This window comes from Manis pentadactyla, chromosome 2, assembly GCF_030020395.1.
Source record: "Manis pentadactyla isolate mManPen7 chromosome 2, mManPen7.hap1, whole genome shotgun sequence".
In the NCBI taxonomy this organism is placed as follows: domain Eukaryota; kingdom Metazoa; phylum Chordata; class Mammalia; order Pholidota; family Manidae; genus Manis; species Manis pentadactyla.
The window spans coordinates 88805071-88824005 of record NC_080020.1 but is presented as its reverse complement, the minus strand read 5'-3'; the positions used below and the strand labels follow the sequence as shown (position 1 = coordinate 88824005).

The following is an 18935-nucleotide window of genomic DNA, read 5'->3' as shown; positions in this document are numbered from 1 at the left end:
TTTGTGAAATGGGATCAAATGATTAGGGGAGGAATTGCGGGAATGGTAAAGGAGCTGGAACATCACTTCCCACATGATCTTCTCTGGGTTTTTATGGATAGTCTGGAGATGAAGATGAGGGTAAAATAGAGTGGCAGGAATTTGAGGAGAATGGAGAGTTTGGGAATCATCTCACAGGAAGTCAATAGGGAGTTGACAAGGGGTAAAAAAATTTTAAAACCTTACTAAATAGCAAAGAAACAACATCTGAACTAACATAACTAACATAGCATGAATTTTTGTAGGGCCATGCAATAGAGTTTTGTGAAATTTTCAATGACATTATTCGATTACAGGGATAACCAGCATTCTTTGGGGCTGAAAAATTTATATTTAGAATTAGCTAATTGGACTCAGCTTTGATCCCAGTTTTTCTGGCAACATACAAAACTTCATAGTCAAGAGCCAATGGAACATACTCCTTCTCTCCATCAGGCCTGATCAGACTGCTGAGCTTTGCTACCTCGGTGTCCCAGAGCTTCCTCACAGCTTGCCTGGGCTGACGGTCCTTGGCCTTGATGTCTGCAGTGAACACAGGTGTGTTGTTTGGTGTCTCAGTGGCTGACCTGGTGGTCAAGCTCGTTTCTCCTGGGAGTGCTCCTCTGAGGCAATTTGGGATGCCTTCAGTACAGCAGTGTCTTGGGTTGCTGGGAGGTAGGTGACATGTGGATCTTTCTTTGTGGCTCTGAACACTTTTCAATGCTGCCTTATTGGCCTTCAGGCCTTAGCTTTGGCTTTGCTTTGGCCTGAGGAGGGGCAGGGGCAACACATAGACAACCTTCCTCCTACACTGTCAGCCTCTTCATGAAAGGGCTCAGCCTTCATTTTTAGGGAGGAAAAATGTGTTCTTATCTTTCAGAAAAAAACAACTTGGAAGTTTTGGAAGTTCATTCTCAAACACATAAACCATTAGATTGAAAATAATTAAGTTGCACTTTTTAAAACTTTTTTCACGAATTTTCAAATACCTCAGTAAGTGTATTGTCTGAAACATGCCCTTTACTATATGTAGTAACTGAATATCTTTACAACTATCAGTAAAGCTATTGTAATTATATTCACTAACACTTATTGTCTGCTTACAGTAAATTTTATACAGTTACTAAATTCAGGCATTGTTTTTGGCACTAAGTGTATTAACTTATTTAATGCTCATAACAACACAATTACATGCTTTACAAAGGAGAAAACTGAAGCACAGAAAGGTTAGAACTCTGATAAATGATTTTTAAAAAAACCTAGGATCCAAAACCCTGGCTCCAGAGCCCAGTATCTAACCTGTTCTATATAGTGCCTCACAAACTATGTCATATCATATCCTGATTATACCAAACAAGCAAGGCTCTTGGGATATAATCAGAAAGCAACTTTCTTTTTATTCAGTAGAACTTGCTCTTTCCCTGTCCCCAAATTAAATTTAGGGCCTTCTTGTGACTTTTTCAGTCATTCTTTATAACATAAGGCACTGTGATCAGTGATATGCACCTCCAGGCCAAGGCATTGCAAAATACCTGTCAATCAAAAGACTCCATAACCACATTTAAGCAAGCTACAAAGTAAGGAAAGATATTTGCATGCATATCAAAAGTAAAGGCTTATATCCAGATTACTCTAAGAGTTTCTACCACATCACTAAGAAAGAAACGGAAAAAAATATTGACAAAGAATATGAACATTAGGAACAGAAAGCCTGTGTCCAAAAAACCTATAAAAAGATGCTCCACCTCACTAGTCTGAGGTGATGGAAATTGAAATTAATTCCATTCTTTACACATTGTACTAGAAATAACTAAAAAGTCTAACAGTAGTGATTTGGGAGAGGAAGAAGAAAAAGGAAACTTCTATTCACTGCTAGTGGTAGCGTAAAATGATACAGGAGCAGATTCAACTGCCTTATTGATGTTTTGTCTTAAGTCAAGGGAATGTTGACATTTATGAAATCTGGGTGGTAAATAATAAATTTTCATTATATTACATCTAAACTTTTAATTACTCATTATTTTTTAACTTTTTATTTTGAGATAGTTTTAGACATGCAAAAGTTATAAAAATAGCACAAAGAATTTGTTATACCCTTCACCCACATTCCACAGATGGTAGCAACTTACATAACCATAGTACAATGATCCAAATCAGGTGATTATCACTGACACATCACTGTTATGTAATCTACAGACCTTATTCAGAATATCTAAATTTTTTAATTTAAAAAAAGCTTATGATTCTATGGTTCATGGTGTTTTCAATGTATACAAGGAATCAACTTATAGGATCGCTCAGCCAAGTTGCAATCAGCAAGGAGAAAATGTATTTGTGATATGAATATCTCTCCTTTTCAGGAGAAGTGAGGCTCAGATAATTGATAAGAAGACTCGAGAGAACATTTTTCTCTGTAGACCTTCATATCTCTAAATGCACCAAACAGAAAAATTTTATGACTAAAGTGGTTTTTAGAAAATACACCTTGTGTTTTTTATTATAGAAATTTTGCAACATATACAATGACAGCATTTCTTAAAGTCATAATAGAACTTTAAAAAGCAATGTTTAGTTAAAGAATCTTTAATTGTCAAAATGGCCATCCTGCCTAAAGCAATCTACAGATTCAGTGCAATTCCTATCAAAATACCAACAGCATTCTTCAATGAACTAGAGCAAATCGTTCTAAAATTCAAATGGAACCACAAAAGTCCCTGAAGAGCCAAAGCAATTCTGAGAAGGAAGAATAAAGCTGGGGAATTATGCTTCCCAACTTCAAGCTCTACTACAAAACCACAGTAATCAAAACAATTTAGTACTGGCACAAGAACAGAACCATAGACCAATAGAACAGACTAGAGAGTCCAGATATAAACCCAAGCATATATGGTCAATTAATGTACAATAAAGGAGCCATGGACATACAATGGGGAAATGACAGCCTCTTCAACAACTGGTGTTGGCAAAACTGGACAGCTACATGCAAGAGAATGAAATTGGATTATTGTTTAACTCCATACACAAAAGTAAACTTGAATAGACCAAAGACCTGAATGTAAGTCATGAAACCATAAAACTCTTAGAAGACAACATAGGCAAAAATCTCCTGAATATAAACATGAGCAACTTCTTCCTGAACACATCTCCTCGAGCAAGGGAAACAAAATCAAAAATGAACACATGGGACTACATCAAACTAAAAAGCTTCTGTACAGCAAAGGACACCATCAATAGAACAAAATGGCATCCTAGAGTATGGGAGAAAATATTTGTAAACGGCATATTTGACAAGGAGTTAACATCCAAAATATATAAAGAACTCACTTGCCTCAACACCCAAAAAGCAAATAACCCAATTAAAAAATGGGCAGAGGATATGAAGACACAATTCTCCAAAGAGGAAATTCAGATGGCAAACAGACACATGAAAAGATGCTCCACATCACTAATCATCAGGGAAATGCAAATTAAAACCATAATGAGATATCATCTCACACCAGTAAGGATGGCCAGCATCGAAAATACTAAGAACAACTGCTGGCGAGGATGCAGAGAAAGGGGAACCCTCCTACACTGCTGGTGGGAATGTAAGCTAGTTCAACCATTGTGGAAAGCAATATGGAGGTTCCTCAAAAAACTAAAAATACAAGTACCATTTGACCCAGGAATCCCACTCCTTGGAATTTACCCAAAGAATACAACTTCTCAGATATATGCACTGCTATGTTTATCACAGCACTATTTACAATAGCCAAGGTATGGAAGCAACCTAAGTGTCCATCAGTAGATGAATGGATAAAGAAGAGTTGGTACATATACACAATGGAATACTATTCAGCCATAAGAAGAAAACAAATCCTACCATTTGCAACAACATGGGTGGAGCTGGAGGATATTATGTTCTGTGAAATAAGCCAGGCAGAGAAAGAGAAGTGCCAAATTATTTCCCTCATTTGTGGAGTATAACAATGAAGCAAAACTGAAGGAACAGAACAGCAGCAGACTCACAGACTCCAAGAATGAACTAGTGGTTACCAAAGGGGAGGGGTGTGAGAGGGCGGGTGGGGAGGGAGGGAGAAGGGGATTGAGGGGTATTACGTTTAGTACACACGGTGTGGGGGATCACAGGGAAGACAGTGTAGCACGAAGAAGGCAAATAGCGAATCTGTGGCACCTTGCTGCACTGATGGACAGTGACTGCATTGGGGTATGGGTGGGGACTTGATAATATGGGTAAATGTAGTAACCACATTGTTTTTTCATGTGAAACCTTCATAAGAGTGTATATCAATAATACCTTAATAAAAAATAAAAAATTAAAAAAAGTCTTTGGAAGTGAGGCCTGGGCAGATACTGTTTTTCAAAAACTAGCAACTGCATGTATTGATTCTGTATCTCCCTCAACAAATAATTTATTCCTTCCTCTCTCTCAGCCAGTTTGTATATAGTTCTCACTATTGATACAAAATTGTGCAAGTGCTTAATTAAGAGAGCAACTGGAATTTAGAATGTTCCTCTTTATAGATTTTTAGGTGAAGGTTAAAGAGCCTTATACCTTAGATGGTTAAGTGCCTGGAGACTAGATTGGGGGTTAGATGCTTTTTCAAAACACTTGGAGGCCTCTGCCTCTGTGGTCAGAGCTGTGGTTCCACATCAGGGAACTCCTACACTTGCATGCATGCTGTTTCTTCTCTTTCTTCTCTCTCCTCACTCTCTTCTCTCTCACTCTCTCCCCACCACGCCGCTTCCCCTCTTCCTCTCTCTCCCTGCCTCTCCCTCTCTCCTGTTTCCCTTCTCCCTCTCTTCTTCCTCTCTCTCCCACTTCCCCTGTCCCTCTCTCCTTCCTCCCCCCCCTTCTCCATCCCTCTGCCTACCTCTCCCCCATATCCACTGACTGCAAGAATCTAATGTCAGGATACAACAGGTGCTCCCAAAGAAGGCTTATCTAGTGTTTTCCAGAATTGCCAGATCATAAGAATCTCCTAAGTTATTTGGAGAAGCCAGATTCCTGAGTTATACCTCAGAATGTCCTGGAAAGGAGCCTCAGAATCTGTATTTTGTACAAGTGTCCCTGTTGAGACTTATAAGCAGGAAAAATTGGGGAAGTAGGAAAGGAAGTCACATTTGGTAGATTTGCTGATATCTGACTTGTTTAAGCCAGTGTGATTAGGCCCAGTGTTACTGCTTTCAGAGTCCAGTGTTACAATATTGGCCGAACCACGTTCAGAGCCACTGGGTCACCTGTGTTCCTTTAGGGAGTAGGGGTGGATGGCTATGCAAGGGACTAAAATAGTTCAGGGAGGTGGGCAAAGGCCCCTAAAGGCCACAAAACCCTCCTGTTCATCAAGCCATCCCCATTCCATTCTGTTATTGTTTCTGGGCTCCCTGCAAGGTTCCACCCTTCCCCAGACCTTAAACAAACCCCCTGGGTAGTGGGGGAAGATGAAAGAAGGAAGTGCCTAGCTGGGCATGTTGTGTGCCTGGGTCAAACCTGCTCTGTATTCTATCACTTTAGAAAGGTGCTGTTAAAGGATTCTTCCTTTAACAACTGAGGCTAGTTACTAGCCTCCAGGGACAATGATTTATGCCAGATAGGTGCCATAAGTTTGGAAAATTGCTCACATCACGGGCCTTCAAGTTGCAGGGAAAAGAAGCAGGAAGGAGGGAAAAAAAACATGCACACAGACGGGCTGAGAAGCTGTTAATTTATCAGTCTGTAAATCTGGGGCCTGGCCAAACTCAGTAGCTGTCAAATCAAGTATGTATCCAAATTAAAAAGCTTTATCCATCTACTAATGATTCACAAAAAGGCCCTTCTAGGAGTTCAACTTATAAAAATTCATGAATCCAAGAAGCATAAAAGGGTCCAAGCAGGCATCTTAAACTACCATTAGGAGAAAAAGTCAACATATGTAGTTAGATTTCATATGGGTACTCATTTACAATATATATCATAAATTAAATTGTTTTAGAAATTGAGTTGTTAATACTTGGGAAAAATAATAATAATTACCAGGGTGGCACAAATGCCAGGCTAATCATGCCGATCTCACCATGTTTGCTGTCTCATTCAGTCCTCAGAACAACCTGTGAGATAGTGGGTATTGTGGTGCCCCTTTTACACAGGAAGCTCATGCTCGGAGATGTTCAGTTAAATCCTGACGTGGACTGCTTTCAGAGTCCATATAGTTGGCTTGATTCATCAGATCTTTCTGTTTTATTGATTACTGTCTTGGCCCTGTATCCCACTCCCTTAACATGCTTTCTCCACTTCTGTGTATTATACTGATGTTCTGCACATCTACCTAGCCTGCTGCCTGATGTCACTATTTGTGACAGTCCTGCTCCATTGTCATTCTCTAGTAGTCACTGCTCTTTGAATGCTTCTCTCTTGGTACATTTCACCACATCGACTAGATCCCAAACTACCTGGGGCTGAGATGGTATCATACTAGTTCATCTTCTTTTTCCCTGAGCTCTCCACAGTAGCAGGTATTCAGTGGACAGTCATTAAATATTATATCAATGATGATCATAGTATTTAAGTTATTGTAGCTTAAAGAATGAAAAAAAACCACCAACATAGATGTTTAAAAAAACAATAAACTTACAGGCCAATACCTCTGATGAACATAGATACAAAAATCCTCAGTGCAATATCAGCAAACCAAATTAAAAAAATACATCAAGAAGATCATCCATCACGATCAAGTGGGATTTATTCCAGGGATGCAAGAATGGTACAATATTTGAAAATCCATCAATATCATGTACCATATCAACAAAAAAAGGACAAATCACATGATCATCTCAATAGATGCTGAAAAAGCATTTGATAAAATTCAACACCCATTCATAATAAAAACTCTTAACAAAATGGGTATAGAGGGCAAGTACCTCAACATAATAAATGCCATATACAACAAACCCACAGCCAACATCATACTTAACAGTGAAAAGCTGAAAGCATTTCCTCTAAGATTGGGAACAAGACAAGAATGCCCACTCTCCCCACTTTTATTCAGCATAGTACTGGCGGTCCTTGCCACAGCAATCAGATAATACAAAGAAATAAAAGGCATCCAGATTGGTAAGGAAGAAGGTAAAACTGTCACTGTTTGTAGATGACATGATGTTGTACATAAAAACCCTAAAGAATCCACCCCAAAACTACTAGAACTAATAACTGAATTCAGCAAAGTTGCAGGATATAAAATTAATACACAGAAATCTGTGGCATTTCTATACACTAATGATGAACTAGAAGAAAGAGAAATTAGGAAGACAATTCTATTTATAATTGCATCAAAAAGAATAAAATACCTAGGAATAAACTTAACCAAGGAAATGAAAGACCTTTACCCTGAAAACTATAAGACACTCATGAGAGAAAGAAGATACCAATAAATGGAAATACATCCCGTGCTCATGAATAGGAAAAATTAGTATTGTTAAAATGGCCATCCTGCTTAAAGCAATCTACAGATTCAATGCAATCCCTATCAAAATACCAATGGCATTCTTCAACAAACAAGAACAAATAGTTCTAAAATTCATATGGAACCACAAAAGACCCTGAATAGCCAAAGCAATCCTGAGAAGGAAGAACAAAACTGGTAGGATTACACTCCCTAACTTCAAGCTCTACTACAAAGCCACAGTTAATCAAAACAATTTGGTACTGGCACAAGAACAGAATAGAGAGCCCAGATATAAATCCACACATATATGGCCAATTAATACATGATTAAGGAGCCATGGATATACAATGGGGAAATGACAGCCTCTTCAACAACTGGTGTTGGCAAAACTGGACAGCTACATGTAAAGGAATGAACCTGTATTATTATCTAACTCTATACACAAAAATAAACTTGAAATGGATCAAAGATCTGAATGTAAGTCATGAAACCATAAAACTCATAGAAGAAAACATAGGCAAAAATCTCTTGAATATAAACACTAGCAACTTTTTCCTCAACACATTTCCTTGAGCAAGGGAAACAAAAGCAAAAATGAACACATGGGGCTACATCAAACTGAAAAGCTTCTGTACAGCAAAGGACACCATCAACAGAACAAAAAGGCCTCCTACAGTATGGGAGAATACATTCATAAACAACTTATCTGATAAGAGGTTAACATACAAAATATATAAAGAGCTCATATGCCTCAACACCCAAAAAATGAATAACCTGATTAAAAAATGGGCAAAGGATCTAAACAGACACTTCTCCAGAGAAGAAATTCAGATGACCAACAGGCACATGAAAAAATGCTCCACATCATTAATTATCAGGAAAATGCAAATTAAAACCACAATGAGAATCACCTCACAGCAGTTAGGATGGCCAACATCCAAAAGACAAGAAACAACAAATGCTGTCAAGGATGTAGAAAAGGTGGAACCCTCCTGCACTGCTGGTGGGAATGTAAATTACTTCAACCATTATGGAAAGCAATATGGAGGTACCCCCAAAAAACTGAAAATACCATTTGACTCATGAACTCCACTCCTGGGAATTTACCCAAAGAAAACAAGCTCCCAGATTCAGAAAGACGTATGCACCCCTATGTTTATTGCAGCACTATTTACAATAGCCGAGATATGGAAGCAACCTGAGTGCCCATTAGTAGATAAATGGATAAAGAAGATGTGGTACATATACACAATGGAATATTATTCAGCCATAAGAAGAAAACAAATCCTACCATTTGCAACAACATGGATGGAGCTAGAAGGTATTGTGCTCAGTGAAATAATGCAGGCGGAGGAAGACAAGTACCAAATGATTTCACTCATTTGTGGAGTATAACAACAGCAAACTGAAGGGACAAAACAGCAGCAGACTCCCAGACTTCCAGAAGGGACTAGCAGTTACCAAAGGTAAGGGGTTGGGGAGGGTGGATGGGAAGGAAGGGACAAGGGGAATAAGGGCCATTATGATTAGCACATATATAATGTAGGGGGTCACAGGGAAGGCAGTACAGCACAGAGAAGACAAGTAGTGACTTATAGCATCTTACTACACTGATGGACAGTGACTGCAATGGGGTGTGTAGGGGAGACTTGATAATATGGATGAATGTAATAACCACAATGTTGTTCATGTGAAACCCTCATAAGATTGTATATCAATGATACCTTAATAAGAAAAAACCTTATTTTGAGATTAAAATCTGTGTCCTGGATGAGGACGGTTTTCAAACACAAAAGTTTGTAGCTCAAGATTATTTTGTTATTAAGAGAAATGAATGAAAAGTAGCTACAAGCTTTATGCCCACATGTAGTTAAACATACATTTTGTAAATCATTTCATTGTTAATCTCTGCTTAGTCAACCTTGCCTTGCCAGCTGTTAATGGCCATCTTTATTTTCTGTCCAAAAAAGCAACAATTTGAAAAATGAAGATTGATGGAGCTGTAGTATCCTCACATATAGCTATTTATCATCACTAATTACTGTTCTGACTCCATAACTATTTGAAAGTAATTTATAGGGAAAAAGTTCATTATTCATGAAAACCAGTGACAGATGTCAAGGATGGAAGGTTACAGCCAGCAGGTCTCGCTAATCAGTGTTTCCCTTCTTCAGCCTGCCTGCTGCTCAGTTTATGCCATATCTCCATGATTTTCGATAAGTATTACTCATAGTAAGTCTTGAGAGAGAAATCTGGAGTCAGTCTTCAAACAATCAGTGACAACCCTCTACCATTAAACCCTTTCAAATTTCAAACAAAAGATCAAAAGTCAATTTGTCTACTTCAGTTGGAACTTCTTCCCAAGTATTTTCAGTGAAATGGGTAAAATTGCTTTGATGAATTACCTCAGTGGGTAGCGAAGATCCTTGTTGTATCATTAATGAAGTATACAGTGAGATATACCTTTTAAGCGGTCTATTTAATCATTCTTAAAGTGATTTTCTCTTACTGTATCATACCTACTAAAAAGAAATTATCTTCTTTGACATACTAAAGCAGGTGGCTTTTTAATAGATTATAAACAAATCTTTTGCCATTTACATCCCTACTTCTGTGGAATTTACTGTGGTTGAGGTTTTAAAAAGTGATGGCTTCATGTATACCCTGAATTTTGCCATTGTGTGTGTTCAATCTGACATGTAATAAGTCAATTTCAACTAGATTATCTCTGCTAAATTAGATCGATTCATTATTCACTGTTAATGAAGAAAGATGTCACAGGTTTGACCCACTAGAAAGAGAGTGTGTGTGTGCATGCCCGTGTATGAGATTTTTTTTATAGAACCTGTTAATTTATTATCTTGGAATGTATGTAAAGAAAAGCAAAACATATGAAGGAAATTTGACTGTTTATAAGAATAGTGCACATGAAAATTCATCTCCTTGCTGTAGACAGAAATCATACCATTTTTAAAAAATTGGGAATGGCATGGGGAAATTTGTGCAAGAACAGTTAATCCCGGAGAAAATACCTCTGTAGGAACTCTAGCCAGGTCAGTGTTTCCTTAATTACACACTGCCAACTGTCAGTCTAATTGCAAATAAAAAATTAGTCTTGCATGTTGAAGTTCTTTGTATTTCCAGGCTATTCCCAGCTCTATATGATCTGGACTCCAGCATAGAAGCAAAAGCAGTCAATGTCTGTTAAAACCACTAATGCTGAAAAAAGAACTTCCTTTTTACTTCCCTCACAACCCCGGATTTCCTTAGGAAAAGGTATTGGGTAGTGAAATGCTGGGAGATTTAGTTCAATTAAGCTCTATGGATGTAAGCTCAACAAATTTTATGAGGAACAGAAAAATATTTGTCATATTGTACACACGGTATTATAAAACATAAAATATCTGGTCCACAAAGCAATAAGCAAGTGCTCTGGAGTTGAGCTGGACCTGCAAAATTCAGGATTAGAAATTGTGTTTACATGAGGCTGGGCCTGAAGAAGTTAGACTATTACAGTGTAGGCTCATTTTCATAGTAATGGGGGGTAGCTCTTTAGAATATGAGACTTTGCACCTAGTGGATACATTGGGCAAACCTGTCCTTGTCTGCACAAACTCTTATGACAGCAATTTTCAGAGTTCAGCTCTATGGTTAGAGTGAATCAGGGACATCACTTGCATTTCTGTCCAAGTGGCTAACTGCCCTTGATAACAAGCCCATGGACCAGATACTGCCAACTCAAACTCAGAAGCCAGTTAGTTCTAGTGGGTAAGGTGGGACTTGGGTCAACAACAGGGAGAGTTGAGGACTGTATCAGTGTGCAAAGTTCAGGCCCCATTTAAGGATCAGCTGCCACCCAGGTTCCAGCCTTTTTACTGAAAGTGATTATGGGCCTACTGTTGTTAGACTTGGCTTTACAGGAAAAGCCAGAACTTGAAACTTTTATATAAAAATATTCCAACTTCTCACATACTCAACCAATTCAAACATGTTAAAGCACCATGGAGGGCAATTAGAGCACATTCTTGACTACAGCTGGCATGTGCTCTGCCCATTTGCAGTTCCTGCTTTCACCTCTCATTTAGATTAGTGGGGTGTGCACATTATTAACTTTACATTCAGGGGCAAGGAGGAAAGAGCTGTAGGTGCATTGGTATAAATCTATCACCACTCCTGGAAAGGTCTTCCTGACCAAGGGTCGTGTGGTAGGTTAAATGGTGGTCCCTAAAAGGATAGTTCCCTATTCTTTTCTCTGTGTGATCTTTTTTCAAAAAAAGGGTCCTCACAGATGTAATTAAGTTAGGGACCCTAAGATGAGATGACAGTGGGTTATCTAAGTGAGCCTTAATTCCACTGACAAATGACCTTAAAAGGTGTACACAGAGAATTGACATGAAGAGAAGGTCAAGCAAAGATTGAGACAGAGAGTAGGATTATGTGGTCACAAGCCATGGAAAAGTTAAAGCCTCAAGAAGCTGGAAGAGGCACTGAACAGAATCTCCCCTAGAGCCCTCTGAGGGAGTGTGGTCCTGCGCATACCTTGATTTCATACTTCTGACTTCCAGAACTCTGAGAATAACTTTCTGCTCTTGTAAGACATCAAGTTTGTAGTAATTTGTTATGTTAGCCGCAGGGAACTAATGCAGGAGAATAGCATCATCTTTCTAAACAGGGCATCTATGAATATCACCCCTGCCTTCTGACATCCAAGGGTATCTCTAAGGATGGCTGCTTTATCAAGAACTTCTGCTAAAAATTAAAAATCAGCTCTTCCACTTAAACTCTAGGTTTCATAACATCAAATCTAAAATAAATTGCTCATATAACCCACAGGGAAAATTACACTTAAGAGAAAAATATCATTCAGGATAGAGATACATTAACAACCAAACATATTTGAGCCACTCACTGTCTGTACCTAAGAAGACAGTATAGAGATGAGTGTAATCACATCTTATTTCTGACTGATGGTAATTGATTTCTTCCCTCCAAGTAAAATACGAGAGCTATAACCAAGACATTCTGAGGGATCTAAAGACTACTGAGTCAACAGTCATTGTGTTAATTTTAGACACGTAACTAAACATGAGTTTAAAAAGCAAGCCAACACAGCAAATTAAGGGGAGAAAAAAGAGATCCATGAGAGGCCATTAAGTATTAGGATTATTCAACCATTTGCCACCCTTTCTTAAGTAAGCATATTGAATCCCCTATGTTGTCCCCAACATGATTCCCAAAGCCCACTAGAAAGGAATTGAATGTATTTTATGTTTTCCCAGTATTCCTTTCCATTCAGAAGAAAAAAGGGCAAGGTTATCACATAGGTATCTGTGTCATTCTCCTGGAGACCATATCTCCCCAAATGCCTGATTTTATGTGCTTTCTTATAAATCATGTGGAACCCAATTCCACTTATCTTTTAAATTTCTGTGGTCCTTTGTGCTCATTTAAGACTTTTTGTTCATTTAGCATCTGTTTGCACTTCTGTTTGTCAATCAGTGGACTAGACCTCTCAAGGAGCTTACTGTCTAATGGAAGAGACAGGCATGGAACAAATAATTACAAAGCTGGAGAGTGAGAGTCATAGAGCCTAGGACATCCTGGATGTAGTGTCATAGAGAAGGCATCCCTGAGGCCAGGTCTTGAAGCATCATTAAATGTGAGGCAGCTCAGGATGTTATGTACAAAGATATAGGGACAGGGGGCAGAGTGGGGGTTGGAAGGCACATGGCATGTTCAGGAAATGGTGGGAAATTTGTGATGGCTCTGGAGGCAGGTGGAGAGGACAAGGGGGCGGCTATCTCCATCCTGGTAGTTTCTGCACCCATCTCTTCCACCCCATTCCTGCCTTGGATGAGGCATTCATTATCCTCTTTCTGGCCTTCCACATCCACCCCCACCAAGCCTCAAGTCTTGCTCTCCACACTGCTACCACAGCAGGCTTTATAAAATGATAGTTGTATCATATGACTTGGCAGTTGAACACCCACTGATCCATTCCTAGTAATTCTAGGATCAAAGCTCAGTTTGACCTGGCCCTACCTACCCCTACAGGCTTGTGTTAGTTTTCAGGGCTGCCATAACAAAACACCATAGCCTGGGTGGCTTAAACCACAGAGGTTATTGTCACACAGTTCTAGAGGCTAGATCCAAGGTCAAGATGTCAGCAGGGCTGGTTTCTTCTGAGGGCCAAGAGGGAAAGACCTGTTTGTTCCAGGCCCTCTCCTTGGTGTAGATGGCTGCCATCTCCCTATGTCCAAATCTCTTGGAGCCCAGTCATACTGGATTAGGGCCTACACCAAAGAACTCATTTCAACTTAATTACCTCTTTAAAGACCCTAACTCCAAATGCAGTTACTTTCTGAGGTATAGAGGATTAGGGCTTCAAACTTATGAATGTTTAAGGGAGCACAATTCAGTCCATAACAGAGTTTATCTCCTATCACTGCCCACACATACTGTGTACCACATGTCATGCCTTCCTCTGGACTATTTTCTCTGCCTGGAATGCCCTTTCCATGCTTTGTTGAGAAGTAGAGTGGTGGTTAAAAGCACTGACTCTAGAAAAATTTGGTTTTGAATATAGGCTTTGCCGTTCCATTATTATGGGACTTTGGACTTATCACTTAACCTTCCTAATCTCAGTTTTCTCATCTGTGTATAAGCACCTTAACTCCTACCAAAAATTATAAAGGTAAAATTAGTCAATATGTACAGAGAACAGAATAGTGTCTAGCACGTGGGAAATGCCATTTAAGAGTTAGCTGCTGAAATTATTGTGCCTTGATGAATTCATTCATTCTGGAAGGATTGGATCAAGTATCACCTCTTCTGAGGAGCCTCTCCGACTTCACAATGTGCTTCACGTTCCTACAGGAATATTGTGCCAATTAATAGTTATGTATTTGCATATTAGTTGCCTTTCTGACTAGTCTGTGACCCCATAGGGCCAGAAACCTCTCTTCTTAAATATCAAAACCTTGGTCTCTGGAGTCAGGCAGGCTGGGTACACACACCAACAATTACTAGCTATGTGTCTTTCAGTAATTTTACCTAAGCTCGCTAATCCTTGGCTTCCTCATTTGTAAAGTAGATATAATACCTACTTTGTTAGGGTATTGTGAAAATTTTTTATACTAGACAAGTAAAAGATATATCTACTACAGAGTAAGGACTAATGATTATTAGCTCTTATCTATTTTTATAAACTTCTTACATCCAGCACCTAGCACTCTGCTGTGTACTTAATAGGTGTATGATAATGTTTAGTTTTAGGAAACTTGAACAGAATTTAAATGGATTAAAGCCAGATTGGTTAGGCCTAGAAGTGGTCCAAGAAAAAAAATGACAAGGGCTGGAACCAAGGCATGGAGACAAGGATGGAAAGATGGGAGAAGAGGGTAGTGACCTTTGCAGGCCTGAATGTACTGACTGGGTATGGAAAATGAAGGGGGACTCAGCACTGACTTTAGTGATCCCAGTGACTGGATAGATTGTATCATCATTGGCCAAAACAGGAAACATGGGAGGGATGCCAATCTGTATGGAAAGATAAACAACTCAGTTTCAGTTGTCCTGAGTCTGAGGTCCAGTGAAGTAGCAAAATGTAGGTGTCCACTGGGGATGAATGTATGGATATGGAAAGCAATGCTGTGCTCCGGCACTGAGAACTGTACTGGAGTCAGAGGAAGATTGTCTCCAGATGAAGACCCAAGGGCAAGAAACAGTGAAACCCTTGGCTTGCTTCTCTTTCTATTATATCTATCAGTGTGGGTAAAATTGCAATATTTCCAGAATCTCCTGGCATTAGTGCATCTCCATATCAGTAGGTGTTTCCTAGGGGTGGAGAGAAGTGGTCCATCTCCATATCAACAGGTGATTACCAGGATGGGGGGAGCAAGGGTATAACTGGACCAGAGAGGTTTAGTGGGGTCCCTTTTTGTAGCCAGGTGGTGAGGGACACTGCTTATAAGCAATAAATGGGTTTCTCCCACTTTATTTCTCCTTTGACTGACTTTGGTTTCAAAGGTTAATTTGCTCCAGGCTGGGAAAAAGATTCCCCCACGCCCCACAAGAGTTACAATTTATCTTGCATCCAGTGTGAGTCTAGAACCTCTTCATACTCAGCATCAGGATCCTGTAATACACATCAGCCCACAGAAATGTAAAAATCCTATTTTCCTTCACTTTTGCACCTATTCCTCCTCCTCCCCATAATAGGTCTTCTATGCCTACTTGAGCTGAGTCCCTGCCAGAGTGTTAGCCTGAGAAGCCCAGTGGGGGCACACGGCCTGATAGTCACCACCAGAATAATAGCGACTTTACCTGTGTGGGCAGGACATACACTTCTCTCTTAGGTGTTCTGTGTCAGGTATCTTGTTAAGAAACACAACCTAAAATCTGTCTAAACATCTGGCTTCCTAAAAACGACATGAACAAAGGATCTGACAGTGGGAAGAGTAGAGAGGTGAACAAGGAGGCTAAGTCAAAATACTTTTGGCTCGCTTTAGTAAAAAAACAAGATCATGTAAAACAGCACCTTGAAATAAAATTCCGCTGAGCAGGGAATCCACACACAGATTCAAGGTGTCTTCCTCAAGCTTCCTGTCTGCAGCCCACCCCAGTCTACCCCCTCCTCGCTCTCAGCATTTCCCTCTGGACGTTCTCCCCAGGGCTGCTTCCCAAGGGGAAGCTGACAGAGGCTGATGTCACTCACTACTTTTCCTTTCCCTACAATGTCTTTCAAAATTGATATTCTATTATTGTCATGTTACAAATGCAGTATATACTTATGAGAAAACACAGACAGCGAAAAGATACCCATAATCCCAAACAACCAGAAATAACCAATGTAAACACCTTGGTGTATAGCCTTTGTATTCCTTATAGACTATAGATCTAGATCCAGATGATATATTATAGTTATAGATGTGTTTGTGGACAGGTTTATAAGTACAGATAGAGCTATGTTCATAGATAGAAATATCTGTCCATTGGCAGGGCTACCACATACAGCTGCAGGGCGTCCTCAGACTTTCCTACCACAAAGAACTGGCTGCTCACATTATGTCCTGGCTGAAATGACTGGGCCTGCTAATTTCAAGTCAGTATATTCAACCAGCAGCTAGAGTTTCCTTGTATGGTCTCAGACTCAGGCATGAGTCTTAATCATTTGCCCAATGGCAACAATTCTAAAATCAGGGATGGATGGGGTCTTTGATGTAATGGCAGAAATAATGTAGATAACACTTATCATCTATAAAGCTGAGAGCTGCATAACCCTTGAAACCACTTTTTAAGTATATGTTACTATCCCCAGTTTACAGATGAATAAACCAAGATTTAAAGAAGTACTAAAGTTTGGTGCACACCTACACTTGCCTGATTCCTTAGCCTGAAGCATGCTGCATGCTTCTATCTGAGAGTTTCTCACAGGGGATTTAGCAAACACCCAAGACATGGATTCTAGGATTAAACTTCTCTCTCCTAAGGTTTTGGTTCTTTCAGTCTGAGAAAGAACTATATCAGCAGATAGACAGGAGGATCTTAGTCAAGGGAGGTAGGTCCAGTGCTGAGCAGTCCTGCAACCATCACAAAACCAGTGGCAAGAGTTAAGTAAGCTTAGAATTACATCTGTCCTCCCAGGGATGCTTCTGGTTTAGAAATATGACTAAGTTGGACAATATTTTTAACTGTATAGATTCTCTGTCTCTGACGGTGGGGGTAATCTCTTCAGAGGGCTGAATGCCAGGCTTGGCAGTGGGCTGTCTGGGGCTTACGTAAGGCTAGTTTGACTTGAAGTACTCTCCTCCCGAAGAGCACTCCTCTAGGGTCAGTCGTTGACCAGCTTCCATCATTCTTGCTCTCTTCCTCCCACGTTCACGTCATGCTTATTGTTCCCCCTCATCCCCTTTCAACACACCAGCTCTCCAGTGTTCTCTTCTCCCAAAGACCACTCCTCTAATCCTCTAGATTACACTGAACACCTCCTGAGTAGGCCCGTTTCAAATATAATTTGCTGTTGTTAAAATCAATTGATTTAGAGTGAAGGACTTCCCATATTTAGAGATAGTTTTCTTTTGTTGAGGATTTTCTGAAGTTTCATTCTTATTAGGTTCCACAAGTGCCTTCCCTCCCCTTTCCCTATCAGCTTACTGTTTACAGACTTGAAGTTGGTCCTGACTGTCCTATGTGTGGGTAAATGTGGACCTTGTTCCCGTAAATCCTGGGTTGATAATGTTAAACAGGAACCTAAAGAAATAAGTAATTAATAAATTAATTAATTAAAGTGCAAGTCTTGGCTAGATTAGCAATGTAGTATCCAAAATAGAATATGGAATAGGTGTTCAAGAATTTGGCACATTTGTATCTCTTCATAGACTTTTTCCCCACTTGTCCCCAAATTTGATGATAAAGAGTGTTTGAAAGAGATCACAGACTTAGCTGTGAGATCCAATCATGAAAATTAATGTTGGGACACAGTTCCCTAAGCAGTTAAGCAGCGGTCTCAAAAAAGCCATGAAAGTGTAGACCCCGGCTGATGCACGACAGCCTCAGTTCTCCCCGCAGTACAGCCCCGTGAAAGCTGGCCAGGCAGTGCAGAGGGATGAACTGCCCTCAGGAGAGCTCTGCTTCTAGAGCAGCTGAGGGTGAGGAGGTGGGCAGGGTGCTGACATATGTATTTCGTAAAAAAATAGTCCTTGGGCTTCAGGGCAGAAAAGATAGAAATGGTAGCCTGAAGACAGTAGTGAAAATCTTGCCCCTGTAGAGAATGAGAGAGCGATCTGAGAAGGGAAGTGTTTTTAAAGGACTCAGAGGACCCCAAGGACCAGGTGACGTAGGAGACCCTGACTGTACATGGCAGCAATGGACAGACAAGTGATGGATAAAAACAGGAGAGAGCAGATAAGTTGGCTGATCAAGTCTGGGGGCTGGGGACACTGATGCAGGGAAAGACAGTGGTGGAAGTGGTGCATTTTGTGTCTAGTTTGGAAAAGGAAGGAAGAGAAGCCATTCTCGAGGAGAATCAACGGGGAGACAAAGCAACACTGGAGAGCTGGTGTGTTGAAAGGGGATGAGGGTGAACAATAAGCATGATGGGAATGTGGGAGGAAGAGAGCAAGAATGATGGAAGTTGGTCAATCACTGATAAATTAGAGTTTGAGATTTTAGGGGAGGTGGAGTTCCAGGTGGCACAATCCAGGGTGGGTCTGTCAATGGGAATAGGCGACAAGAATGAAAAACGTTACAAATGCAGGAATCCTGAGGCTGTTTTGTTGAAGGAGTGGACCAGCAGGATCTGAACACATCTATGATGTTAGCAATGCTTCTTTGCCTTGTCATATTATAGTCTTATATGCCCTCTTGTTATAAGCTACTTCCAATACTTGTGGAACAAGGAGAAAATAAATAAAATAGGTAGGGGCCAGAGAAGTCATCATTAGATGAAAGAGTTGGCCCAAATAACATGGATTAGGTAGTTCAGAGATCTTAATT

General features: G+C 39.9%; 1 pseudogene; it reads right to left on the bottom strand.

Moving 5' to 3' along the window:
* Positions 1–382: 382 nt before the first annotated feature.
* LOC118913616 (60S ribosomal protein L23a-like) overlaps positions 383–18935 on the bottom strand; it is a 33674-nt pseudogene continuing 15121 nt past the window's right edge.